Raw genomic sequence first — 13,824 nt, 5'->3', positions numbered from 1 at the left:
AGTTTCCTTCTCTCTCCATTGTTCTCCACACTGAAGCTTACCTGTGGCTTATTCACAGAGCTCATGCTGATTGCAAAGTGAACTAATGATGTAAAACAGTTCTCACATGTGACAGTGTAGCCAGACAGTTGGCAAAATAGTGTAAATACTAGCCATACATGTGTATAGTTTTACTAGGAGTGTGTTGATCATTTGGAAATTGTGTGTAAAGCAGTGAGTTGTGTTTACAGTTCAGCAAAAAGAGTGCTGTGAAGTGGATTATATTTATACAATTGCAAATTGTGTGTTACAAAAGTGCAAATTGAGTGTAAAGCAGTTTTTTGGCTTTTAGTTTTGCAAACTCAGTGAGTGATTTTGCTATAACTATTAAGAGTTTTAGAAATTGTGCTATAAGAATCATTGTTAGTGTTTACAGTTTTTTCTGATTGCTTAAACACTATCAATGATTCTTATAGCACAATTTCTAAAACTATTAATAGTTATAGCAAAACCACTCACTGAGTTTGCAAAACTAAAAGCAAAAAAACTGCTTTACACTCAATTTGCACTTTTGTAACACACAATTTGCAATTGTATAAATATAATCCACTGCACAGCACTCTTTTTGCTGAACTGTAAACACAACTCACTGCTTTACACACAATTTCTAAATAATCAACACACTCCTAGTAAAACTACACACATTTATGGCTGGTATTTACACTATTTTGCCAACTGTCTGGCTACACTGTCACATGTGAGAACTGTTTTACATCATTAGTTCACTTTGCAATCAGCATGAGCTCTGTAAATAAGCCACAGGTAAGCTTCAGTGTGGAGAACAATGGAGGAAGAAGAAGACTGAGAAGAGTGAGAATTAGAGGAGGATGAGAACATGAGGAAGCAGGAGGAAGAGGAGGAGGACGAAGACTAGGAGGTGAATTTAGAGGAAGAGGACGAGGAGGTGAAGAGGAAGGAGGAAGAGTAAGAAGAAATAGAATTACTGATGTCATCGGAGCTACAATAGTGGATCATGTGATCAACCATGGAATGACCCTGAGGGAAACTGGACAACAGGTTCAGCCTGAGCCGCTACACTGTAGCAAGCATCATAAGGACATATTGATGAGAATGGGTTAGTACAGTTCCCTCACACTAAGTTTTGTAGGTGTACCATACTCTAATGAGAAAAACAACAATACTGTACATGTAAAACTGAAACTGTTACTCCACAGAATTACTAGACATCCAGCATCTGGAAGGAGGCATGCGAGGATATGGACCAGGCATCATGTCAGGCCTGGATACGGCACTCCAGGAGACATGTTCCCCGGTGCCTTGGACTAGAAGACATTGCATGTGATGTTGATGAAATTCTGTGGCCGGACCCAGAGAGACAATGAGACTGATTTTCTCTCTCTCTCTCTCTCTTTCAGTGAAATTGTATATTTTCTTGTGATTGTTTTGATGTGTGTGAATAAACATTCATACTTGAAATTTGAATCCCTGTGTGTTTATAGAACTATTTATGACAAAAGTTTGACCTCACATGGACAGACCTTGTGCACAGAGAAAGCAAAAGCCAGATGTGTTTTCAGTTACAGTTTTTTCTGATTGCTTAAGCACATTTCTGTAACTATTGGCTATTTGTGCAAAACTCTACACACAAATAAAAAAACCTTACACCAAATCAGCAAAACATTGTAGATCTCTTGCAAAAGCTAATACATCTTGCTTAACTCTTCAAACTTTTGTAAAAATGGTATTTTTGTACCACACAGTTAACACAAACCATCATATTACTAAGCACACAATGTGCCAACTACACACTGATGGTATTAACTGAAAACACATCTGGCTTTTGCTTTCTCTGTGCATAAGGTCTGTCCATGTGAGGCCAAACTTTTGTCATAAATAGTTCTATAAACACACAGGGATTCAAATTTCAAGTATGAATGTTTATTCACACACATCAAAACAAACACAAGAAAACATACAATTTCACTGAAAGAGAGAGAAAATCAGTCTCATTGTCTCTCTGGGTCCGGCCACAGAATTTCATCGTCTCATGCAATGTCTTCTAGTCCAAGGCACCGGGGAACATGTCTCCTGGAGTGCCGTATCCAGGCCTGACATGATGCCTGGTCCATATCCTCGCATGCCTCCTTCCAGATGCTGGATGTCTAGTAATTCTGTGGAGTAGCAGTTTCAGTTTTACATGTACAGTATTGTTGTTTTTCTCATTAGAGTATGGTACACCTACAAAACTTAGTGTGAGGGAACTGTACTAACCCATTCTCATCAATATGTCCTTATGATGCTTGCTACAGTGTAGCGGCTCAGGCTGAACCCGTTGTCCAGCTTCCCTCAGGGTCAATCCATGGTTCATCACATGATCCACTATTGTAGCTCCGATGACATCAGTAATTCTATTTCTTCTTACCCTTCCTCCTTCCTCTTCACCCCCTCGTCCTCTTCCTCTAAATTCACCTCCTAGTCTTCGTCCTCCTCCTCTTCCTCATGTTCCTCCTCTAATTCTCACTCTTCTCAGTCTCCTTCTCCCTCCATTGTTCTCCACACTGAAGCTTACCTGTGGCTTATTCACAGTAATCATGCTGATTGCAAAGTGAACTAATGATGTAAAACAGTTCTCACATGTGACAGTGTAGCAAGACAGTTGGCAAAATAGTGTAAATACCAGCCATAAATGTGTGTAGTTTTACTAGGAGTGTGTTGATCATTTGGAAGTTGTGTGTAAAGCAGTGAGTTGTGTTTACAGTTCAGCAAAAACAGTGCTGTGAAGTGGATTATATTTATACAATTGCAAATTGTGTGTTACAAAAGTGCAAATTGAGTGTAAAGCAGTTTTTTTGCTTTTAGTTTTGCAAACTCAGTGAGTGATTTTGCTATAACTATTAATAGTTTTAGAAATTGTGCTATAAGAATCATAGTTAGTGTTTAAGCAATCAGAAAAAACTGTAATACCATCAGTGTGTAGTTGGCACATTGTGTGCTTAGTAATATGATGGTTTGTGTTAACTGTGTGGTACAAAAATACCATTTTTACAAAGGTTTGAAGAGTTAAGCAAGATGTATTAGCTTTTGCAAGAGATCTACAATGTTTTGCTGATTTGGTGTAAGGTTTTTTTATTTGTGTGTAGAGTTTTGCACAAATAGCCAATAGTTACAGAAATGTGCTTAAGCAATCAGAAAAAACTGTAATACCATCAGTGTGTAGTTGGCACATTGTATGCTTCTAGTTATGTGAACACACACTACATGATAATACAATGCAGAATAAAATTCTTTAACCCACCTCATCATTGTTGAAGGACATTATAAAACACAACACGCAGCATCCTCAGTCCATCTCTCTTCACAAATAGGTCTCTTAGTTTTCCAGAAATTTCCCCTAAAATAAGTTTTGATTTTCTCTTAAGAGACAAAATAAGACTTTATTGATTGATTTGTTACAGCAGCTGTTGTGGATGTCATTCCTGTTCTCTGTTTTTGGTTTTTCTCCTCCCTGATTGTTTCCACCTGTGTCTTGTCTTCCTCCTTTTCTTTAGTTCTGTGCTCCCCTTTGTCCTTGTCGGATCATTGTTCATCATACCTGCGTGTTGTGGTTTGCTTGTTTTCGTGTCCTCCTTGTCTTTTTGTCCTCTTGTTCCTTTCCTTGGATTTATTTTTTATTTTAGTATTTATTCCTTGGTTTTATTTTGTACTTTGGTTGAACTCTTGGAATTCCTTCTTAGATTTTGTTCCTTGCCTTTTATGTTGTCAAGCCCTGGACCTTGTGTTGTGTTTTGACTTTGACTTCACCTATTGTTGGACTAGTATCTTTTCTGCATTTGGGACCTCCTTAATCACGCACAGCAGCAGAACAAATAATAAGACAATACACAGTGTGCTACTAGAGAAGCATGAAAATGAGGAAACTAGAATTAAAAATAAAAGAGAAAAAATAAAAATAAGAACGTTCTTAGCAACAGATGCTTGCTCCAAACCTTGTGTGGTAAGTCCTCAAACACTGAAACTGAGTGGACATGCTGTCCAAAATTGGAACTTCTTGAGACTGGTGCCTCTGATAATTGGTGACAAAGTGCAGGACCCCCAAGACAATGTGTGGCAGTTAATTTTGTGGCTTAAGGACATTGTTGACCTGACCAGTTACCAGTTACATTTCCTGTTTTATTTTTTAGTCACTGTTCTCCCTCTTGTTTCTGGTGTTTTGACTTCCCCTTCCTCGTGCGTGTTCCCTCCTCCTCCTGTTGATTACCTGCTCCGCCCTAATGTGCCTCACCTGTGTCCTATTGTCTTCCCGCCCTCTTTTGTATAAAGTCTGTGTTTCTTCCCTCTCGTTGCCAGTTCGTTTTGGGAGTAATCCAAGTGTTCCAGCCTTTCTTCAGCCTGTTGGTTTCAGTGAGTAATTTGGTGTAGCTTTCAGCCCTGTGTTTTTGGATTCCTTGTGTTTGACCCTGTTTGGACTTTGGAACTACGCTTTTGTCTTTTGTACTTTTGTTCACGCTGACTGATCACCCGTGTACCGAACCCTGGCTAGCATTAAAGGAACTGAGTTTTTTTCACCTCCGGCTTCGTCTGCATTTGTGTCCGCCATCTTACAATCCCTGACAGCAAATTTCCAAGGCTCAGGTCGCTTACCTGGATGTTCTCATCCAAGAATATTTGGAAACCAGGAAGGCACTATTTCCAGAAAACAATTTGAGACCTAAACACCATTACTTGCAGCATTATCCAGGACTAATCCTGAAATTTGGCCAACTCATTCGGCTATGGACTATGCGTTTAGAGAGCAAACATAGTTACTTCAAAAGATGTACAAGGCATCTTAAAAATTTCACAAATCTGTGTTTGTCTCTTTCAGAGAGGCATCAGATGTTTCAGGCCTGTCTTTATGCTGGTTGGGTGAGTCCTCCAGCTTTGCAAATAAAAGATGGCTCACCATTTTACTCAGAGCTTTACAGTGAGCAAGTTAAAGATGCAATCTTCCAGTTTGGCTTCACTAAAAGAAATGCAAAAACTCCTGTTGATGTGCAGTATAATCGGATAATTTACAGGTAGGGACAATTTGTTGTCACAAAGAATGATCCTCATTCTCATTAAAGATGATATTGCACTTCATTTTCTGACGAGACTGTATGATGGGGAATTTCTTTCACACTACCACATGTACTCTGTAAAAAAACAGCACTGGAAGATTAGAGTGCAAAAAGGTTAGTGAACTGAATGACATCCTTTATTTTTTCTTTTTATTTTTTTATTACATATTCAATGAATACCAGGTTGTCCCATTGAAGCACAGTCTCATGTCACACTAAATCAGAAGGCCAGATGCTAAACTGACTTTTGTGTCTTAACAGATATGGCTGAATCACACAGGTTAAGCGATGTTGTAACAGCAGTGCTTCCCAGTCTTCCTGATCAAGTTGTCCGTTGAAGATACTTTGAAGGCACTTGGTGCAGCAACAACAGACGATTTACAGTACATTACAGAGGGAGACTTGCTGCCAGTATTAAAGCCCATACAAGCCAGGAGATTGGTTGCTGCCTGTGCCTGATGAGTGTGAGTGTAAATCATTGCCACTACAAAACTGCACAATTCTCATATAGCAAGTAATCTAATTTTTATATAAATGCAATGTTTTTTAATATTATTTTGAAGCCTTACAAATGTATCAACATGCTACATTCTGTTACAGAGTACAAAAAACATTAAAGGCTCAATAATTTAAAATTGTTGTGCCAAACTGGGTATAAATTTTCAGATACCATGGGAGGAGCTTCCGATGGAGAATGTGCCACCAACACCCTGCCTTATTGTGTGTGGTAAGTAAACAACCAAATCTGTAAGCTTTCTCTACCGGTATACTAACACCACATTTTACCTGATAATAAGTTCTGCCATGAATCTCATCCTATATTGAAATACTTTATTTATTTTTTTTATTTATGTTTATTATTATGGTCTTCCTGCTTTGCCGCTGAGACATTTATGTTAAGCATCCACAAAAAGATCGTCAACGACCACAACACTGCCTTCACATCTGCTCTGCCTGATGTTTGGGAGTTACTACTGCTTCAACATACACTACCCAGTGGAACTACGGTCTGCACTGGAGTTTCTCCAAAGGCAAAATTTCTTTCGTTTTTTAAAATATCACAAAATGCAAGGCATTTGATATCAGATTTAAGTCTGAGATCAGAGTGAAGACTCTCAGACTGACTGAGTGTGTACTCAGTCAGTCTCCAAACTCCAATTTTTCTTCTTCTTCCACTAAATACTTAAATATTCTGAAATTAAAAATCGGCTATTACACGCGAGACAGATCTACTTGTGCAGCCTTCACAGCTTCACAGCCATAATCATTTCCAAAGCTTGTGCACAAATAAATCTTCTCTTCATGCTGCTTGCTGCTCTTGTCACAATCAAAGGACCAGGAAGATGCATGCAAGACCACTAGTTTTTTTTTTTTTGTTTAGTCTGAACCGCTCAGAATCAAAGGGCCACACACTTACTTTTAGGGCTGCAACTAACTATTTTAGTTGACTAAAGTGTAGATTAGGTGTGGTTAGTCAATGATTATTTATTATTAAGTTATTTATCTATGGCATCTATTTAGTAACATGCACATGTACGTATAGTCGTGCGGAGCGCAACACGCCATGGAAAAGGGGCACTTGACTGTAATTCTCTCTCTCTCTCAACTGAGATCACACTAAGACACTAACCTAAAAGTAAAGTCACTCTACTGGAGGACATGTTTTCCAAAAGCTAAAAAAAAAAAACTTCAGACACCAGAACTCCTGGATGTTTTCATTTTACATTCTTATGCATTGCCATTGTACGCCTGCATTAGGTACACTTCACTTGCTTAGTAACTTTATTTTCCTTAAACACCCAGACTTTAGATCATCGCAGTCTCAGCCCATACACCATTTTAGGTCAAACTCCACCTGACGCTCAGTTCTTTTCAGTTGTAAACCTAGCTGATGCTTTCTTTTCTGTTCCAGTTCACCCTGATTCACAGTTCGGGTTTGCTTTTCAGTTCAAGGGCAAAAGAAACACAGACTCGTCTCTGTCAGGGCCTCACATGCAGCCCATTGAGGCATTCTTTGTTTGATCTTGTTTGATTAAGAATAATAATAATAGAGGGGAATTGTGGTGGGAAAATGAGTCCTATCATTTGTCCTTGTAAATAAGATAAAGGAGAACTGCAGCTGCATCACACTCATAGAAGGTTATTGCTATGGCGTTCATGTTCTTTAAAAATCTCGCCATCAAAACGATTGTAGCAGAATGAGTGGCATCATGCCTGGCTTGGTTGATATCCCACCTGAGAATATTTTCTCTCATTCATGAAGGTGGTTCTTTTCAATAAATCCTGAGAAAGGCACCAAAGTCGAGTGGAATAAGAAAACAGTGTACTCAGCCAGTCTGAGAGTCTTCACACTGGATATTATATATACCACAGCTGTTGTGTTAGTAAATATTTTATAAGGAAATCATGCTGATAAGAAGTCTGGTGGATGTCATATTCCTTAAGTATATGACTCACTTCTCTCAAGTGTTACATTTTAGACATTCTGTGCAGTCATATAGAAAGTATTTTTTTTTTAGATTTATGCTGCAAGATTTGACACTTTTGCTCTTTTATGGAAGATTGTATTTTGCCAATATGAAAATGATACACTGATGCCACTTTGTGGTTAGATTTAATTAACTTTACTTAAATCTTCTGAAATTAAAAATCGGCTGTTACACGAGAGACAGATCTATCATGCCTGGCTTGGTTGGGTCCCTATTGGCACATGGCCACTAGAGGGCAGCCTATAAAAGGCCTCTTGGCTTCCCTCTCTTGTCTCTTTGGCATAGGCCCGTCTCCTTGGTTGCCTCATTTCCTCTTCGACTGTCACCGGTGCAGGTTGGCTGATCGCGGTCACGCTGTCGTTCATGGCTGTGATTTATTTACCGATCGGGTTTGGGGTGGCCGCAAGGTAATGAACTCCTGCATGGTAACTCCACTCTTAGGTCTGCTACATATTTGTGCTGCTGGGTGAGCAGGAGGCCTCTTTCCCCGCTACGCGTAGCGTGATCAGCCTCACTGGTGCGTAGCCTGCATCTGTGGCGATGCTCCTACAGCAGACTCTCATGCTGCCTTTCAATGTAACCCGTAACAGGGAACGCAACGAGTGGCTGTCTGGAGCCTGCTGCGGGGTGGACGCCGCTGCTGCTTTGCCCTGTCCGGTCGTCTTCGTATGGGCTAGCGCCGGCGACTGTTAACTGCTAGCGCGCAGCTTCTTGGTTCTAATCAACCACTGTGGCGACGAACACGGGAGACGACAAACTTACAAGTCTCCGTGCATGAACCACACGCTCTTATTAACTGGATGAGTGTTGTATGGTTATTTTGGGGTTTATGTTTGGTTTGTTGATTAATATATTAGCGTACCGCAGGTATGGTTTAGTTTAAGTTCATTAAGTTGATTTATGCATGTTTTCGAAATTAATTTCTTTGTTTCGTTTTTCTTGGAGACTCGAGTAATTTCTTTGTTTTGTTCATTTCTGTGCGAGGAGTGATTTATTATTTTGCTTGATCTGGTATTTGATTAATTGATCTGTTTTTCTTTCAGTTGCTGAGCACCAGTGGTGGTGATTTGGGTGGTGGTGGTTCCCCCTACCTGTTTGCGTGCCGTTTTCCTGAGTTGGGTTCATTTTCACGAGTGTGTGCGTGTGCCTTCACATGTGTTTGGGTGATTTTTATTTTGGGACTGCCCCTCCTCACTGGTAAGGCTCGGCACCGAATAGACTTGCACTTTTATTTTATGTGTGAATGTGGCATGAAGATCATTTTATAATCATGAATAAAACTGTTTTAAACCTGGAACCTCTCTCTAGTCTGTCAGTACAACGAACCAGTTCTTCTTCTTCTGTTAAGAACCAGTTAGGGAAATATATTAACCTTTACAGTTTTTTCTGATTGCTTAAGCACATTTCTGTAACTATTGGCTATTTGTGCAAAACTCTACACACAAATAAAAAAACCTTACACCAAATCAGCAAAACATTGTAGATCTCTTGCAAAAGCTAATACATCTTGCTTAACTCTTCAAACCTTTGTAAAAATGGTATTTTTGTACCACACAGTTAACACAAACCATCATATTACTAAGCACACAATGTGCCAACTACACACTGATGGTATTAACTGAAAACACATCTGGCTTTTGCTTTCTCTGTGCATAAGGTCTGTCCATGTGAGGTCAAACTTTTGTCATAAATAGTTCTATAAACACAGGGATTCAAATGTCAAGTATGAATGTTTATTCACACACATCAAAACAAACACAAGAAAACATACAATTTCACTGAAAGAGAGAGAAAATCAGTCTCATTGTCTCTCTGGGTCCGGCCACAGAATTTCATCAACATCACATGCAATGTCTTCTAGTCCAAGGCACCGGGGAACATGTCTCCTGGAGTGCCGTATCCAGGCCTGACATGATGCCTGGTCCTTATCCTCGCATGCCTCCTTCCAGATGCTGGATGTCTAGTAATTCTGTGGAGTAACAGTTTCAGTTTTACATGTACAGTATTGTTGTTTTTCTCATTAGAGTATGGTACACCTACAAAACTTAGAGTGAAGGAACTGTACTAACCCATTCTCATCAATATGTCCTCATGATGCTTGCTACAGTGTAGCGGCTCAGGCTGAACCCGTTGTCCAGCTTCCCTCAGGGTCATTCCATGGTTGATCACATGATCCACTATTGTAGCTCCGATGACATCAGTAATTCTATTTCTTCTTACCCTTCCTCCTTCCTCTTCACCTCCTCGTCCTCTTCCTCCTGCTTCCTCATGTCCTCATCCTCCTCTAATTCTCTCTCTTCTCAGTCTCCTTCTCCCTCCATTGTTCTCCACACTGAAGCTTACCTGTGTCTTATTCAATTCAATTCAATTCAATTCAGTTTTATTTATATAGCGCATATTACAATCAGACATTGTCTCAAAGCGCTTCACAGGAACCCCCCTAAGAGCACTGTGGCAAGGAAAAACTCCCTTTAAGAGGAAGAAACCTTGAGCAGGACCCGTCAACTTAAGGGGGAACCAGTCCTGCTGCTAGTCAGAGAGGATGAGGGAGAGAGAGAGAGAGAGAGAGAGAGAGGATGAAGGAGAAAGAGAGAGAGGGAGAGAGGAGCAAACATGATACAAACATGATACAGTACAGAGCAAACATGACAGCAAGATGAAACAGTGATTATATTGTAATAGATATCTATATATATCGTCGGTCCATAAGTAGGAATAGTAATTTGATAGTAAAGATGAGCAGCAGGGGCTAGTGAAGTCGATGAGCACAGGAGAGACTGCAGGTCAGTATGCAGGTCTTGAGACCTGCAAAGAGAGAGAGCGAGAGCGAGGCACAGAACTACAAGGAAGACAGTTAACACAGATTATGAGACGATATTACCCAGTATGATCCAGACTAAGGAGAGTGGAGGAGAGGTCAGAGGGTGTTCAGAGGATCGTGTTTGTGCCCCCCGACAACGTAGAGCAAGAGAGACTTCACGGGCCGTGAAGTTCATCATCCAGGTCTTGAGACCAGTGTGAGCCAGACTAAGGAGAGAAAAGGAGAGGTTAGAGGGTGAGAGGGAAACTGCTCAGTGGATCATGTTTGTGCCCCCCGACAACGTAGGCCTAGAGCAGCATAGCTGTGCTACACACTAGGTCTAAGGCTAACTGTACGCCTTACTAAACAGAAAAGTTTTAAGTCTAGTCTTAAAGGTGGAGGCAGTGTCTGCCTCTCGGACCCAGATTGGTAACTGGTTCCATAATAGCGGTGCCTGATAGCTGAAAGCTCGTCCTCCCATTCTACTTCTATGAATCCTAGGAACTACTAGTAAACCTGCACTCAGAGATCTGAGTGTCCTATTAGGAACATATGGTACAATCAGGTCCTGCAGATACAATGGAGCAAGTCCATGAAGAGCCTTGTAGGTTAGAAGAAGGATCTTGAAGTGTATTCTTGAGTCCACTGGGAGCCAGTGAAGAGACGCTAGGACAGGAGAGATATGATCCCTTTGGCTGCTTCCTGTCAGAACTCTAGCTGCTGCGTTCTGGATCAGCTGCAGACTGTTGATGGAGTAATGTGGACATCCTGACAATAAAGAGTTGCAGTAGTCCAGTCTTGAAGTGACAAAAGCATGGATGAGCTTTTCAGCATCACTCTGAGAGAGGATGCTCCTGATCTTAGTAATATTACGCAGGTGAAAGAAAGCGGTCCTGGAGACCTGTTTAATATGAGAGACAAACGACATGTCTTGATCAAAGATAACTCCAAGGTTCCTCACAGTCGTACTGGAGGCCAGAGTAATTCCATCCAGGGAGAAAGTATTATCTGATAAACTAGTTCTGAGATGTTTCGGTCCAAAAACAATGACCTCAGTCTTGTCCGAGTTTAATAGTAAAAAGTTGGAGGACATCCAGTCCTTTATGTCCTTTAGACACGCCTGTAGTCTGACTAGCGGCTCCGTTTCTTCAGGCTTCATGGATAAATACAGCTGGGTATCATCAGCATAACAATGAAAGTTTATGCCGTGCTTCTGGATGATGTATCCTAGAGGGAGCATGTAGAGGGTGAACAGGATCGGTCCGAGCACAGAACCCTGTGGAACACCGTGGTTAACCCTTGTACCTGTGGAAGACACATCGTTAGTGTGAACAAAATGAAATCTGTCAGATAAATATGATTTAAACCAGCGCAGTGCTGTTCCTGTAATCCTGATCTCGTGTTCCAATCTGTGTAGCAGGATGCGATGGTCTACGGTGTCGAAGGCAGCACTGAGATCCAGTAGAACGAGTACAGAGACGAGACCCCGGTCCGATGCCATGAGGAGGTCATTGGTGACTTTAAGCAGTGCTGTTTCTGTGCTGTGATGGGCTCTGAAACCAGACTGGAAAGCATCAAACAGACTGTTACTACACAGGTGGTCGTTTAGCTGACTTACAACAGCTCTTTCAAGTAGTTTGGAGATAAAGGTGAGGTTGGAGATCGGTCTGTAGTTTCCTAGGACGTCCGGGTCCAGTGAAGGTTTTTTAAGTATCGGAATGATCACAGCAGTTTTAAAAGCCTGTGGTACATATCCTGTTTCCAGAGACAAGTTGATCTGTCCTAATATAGAGTCTCCGATCAGAGGAATAGCATCCTTGAGGAGCTGTGAAGGGATCGGATCCAGAAGACAGGTAGTAGGTTTAGACTTGCTGATGCTGGTGGTCAGCTCAGGGAGGCCGATGGGCGCGAAGCAGTCCAGAGTTAGATCAGGATCCATTTCCAGAAGTGGCGGTGTATCCTCAGCGGTCACAGAGAGATTGTGGTTGATTTGTCCTCTAATAGAAGCTCATGAAGTCTTCACTACTAAGAGCTGCAGGAATGCGAGGCTCCACAGAGCTGTGGCTCTTTGTCAGCCTGGCCACGGCGTTAAAGAGAAAGCGCGGGTTGTTCTTGTTTTCTTCTATTAGTGATGAATAGTAGGCTGTCCTGGCTTTACGAAGGGCCTTCTTATACGTCAGCAGACTGTCTCTCCAGATCCTCCGGGAGTCATCTGATTTAGAGGACTGCCACATCCTCTCCATCCTACGTGTAATCCGTTTCAGTGATCGGATGTTTGAGTTGTACCACGGAGCTAGCCTCTTCTGGTTTGTAGTTTTCTTCTTCTTCAGTGGAGCAATCCTGTTTAAGACTGAGTGTAGTGTGTCTGCAGTGTTGTTGACAAAGCGGTCCAGCTCTGCAGGAGTAACATTTAAGTTGGTACCCCCATCAGTACTTGGGACTGTGGGGAGTACTGGTAGGATTGCTGTCCTAAACTGCTTTACGGCGTCTTCAGACAGACATCTGCTGTAGTAGACCTTTTCCTCAGGTGCTGGTAGGTCTGAAAGAGAGAAGTCAAAAGTTATTAATGAGTGATCTGAAAGAACAGGATTTTGAGACCACACTAGCAGGTTCTCAGCTTCCAGGCCGTAGGTGAGAACCAGGTCGAGGGTGTGACTGTGACAGTGTGTGGGTTCATTTACTAACTGAGAGAACCCAACTGAATCCAAGAGTGAGTTGAAGGCAATCTTCAGACTGTCGGAGTCGACGTCCATATGAATGTTAAAGTCACCCACTATAATGACTTTATCTGTGCTAAGCACTAAACTTGATAAGAAGTCTGAAAACTCCAGCAGAGCTTCACAGAGCTCATGCTGATTGCAAAGTGAACTAATGATGTAAAACAGTTCTCACATGTGACAGTGTAGCCAGACAGTTGGCAAAATAGTGTAAATACCAGCCATAAATGTGTGTAGTTTGACTAGGAGTGTGTTGATCATTTGGAAGTTGTGTGTAAAGCAGTGAGTTGTGTTTACAGTTCAGCAATAAGAGTGCTGTGCAGTGGATTATATTTATACAATTGCAAATTGTATGTTACAAAAGTGCAAATTGAGTGTAAAGCAGTTTTTTTGCTTTTAGTTTTGCAAACTCAGTGAGTGATTTTGCTAAAACTATTAATAGTTTTAGAAATTGTGCTATAAGAATCATTGTTAGTGTTTAAGCAATCAGAAAAAACTGTAATTTCTTGGGTGGTAGTGCCAGGTGCCAACTGCTGCCCTGGAAGTGCCACACAGGGTTCCGCTTCCGTGACTCACACACACGTTCCAAAAATTACAAACTGAAGCTTGGCTCAATCCATTGTTTTATTTTGCCTTCAATTTGAATCCACAAAAACAAATTATGTTTACGTGAGGTCAAAGACCGTGTCGATGCCCCGTCCTTCAAAATGTTTTTCCCT

Source organism: Parambassis ranga, chromosome 5, assembly GCF_900634625.1.
Source record: "Parambassis ranga chromosome 5, fParRan2.1, whole genome shotgun sequence".
NCBI lineage: Eukaryota > Metazoa > Chordata > Actinopteri > Ambassidae > Parambassis > Parambassis ranga.
The sequence above is the reverse complement of the archived record's forward strand: the minus strand, read 5'-3'. Positions refer to the sequence as shown.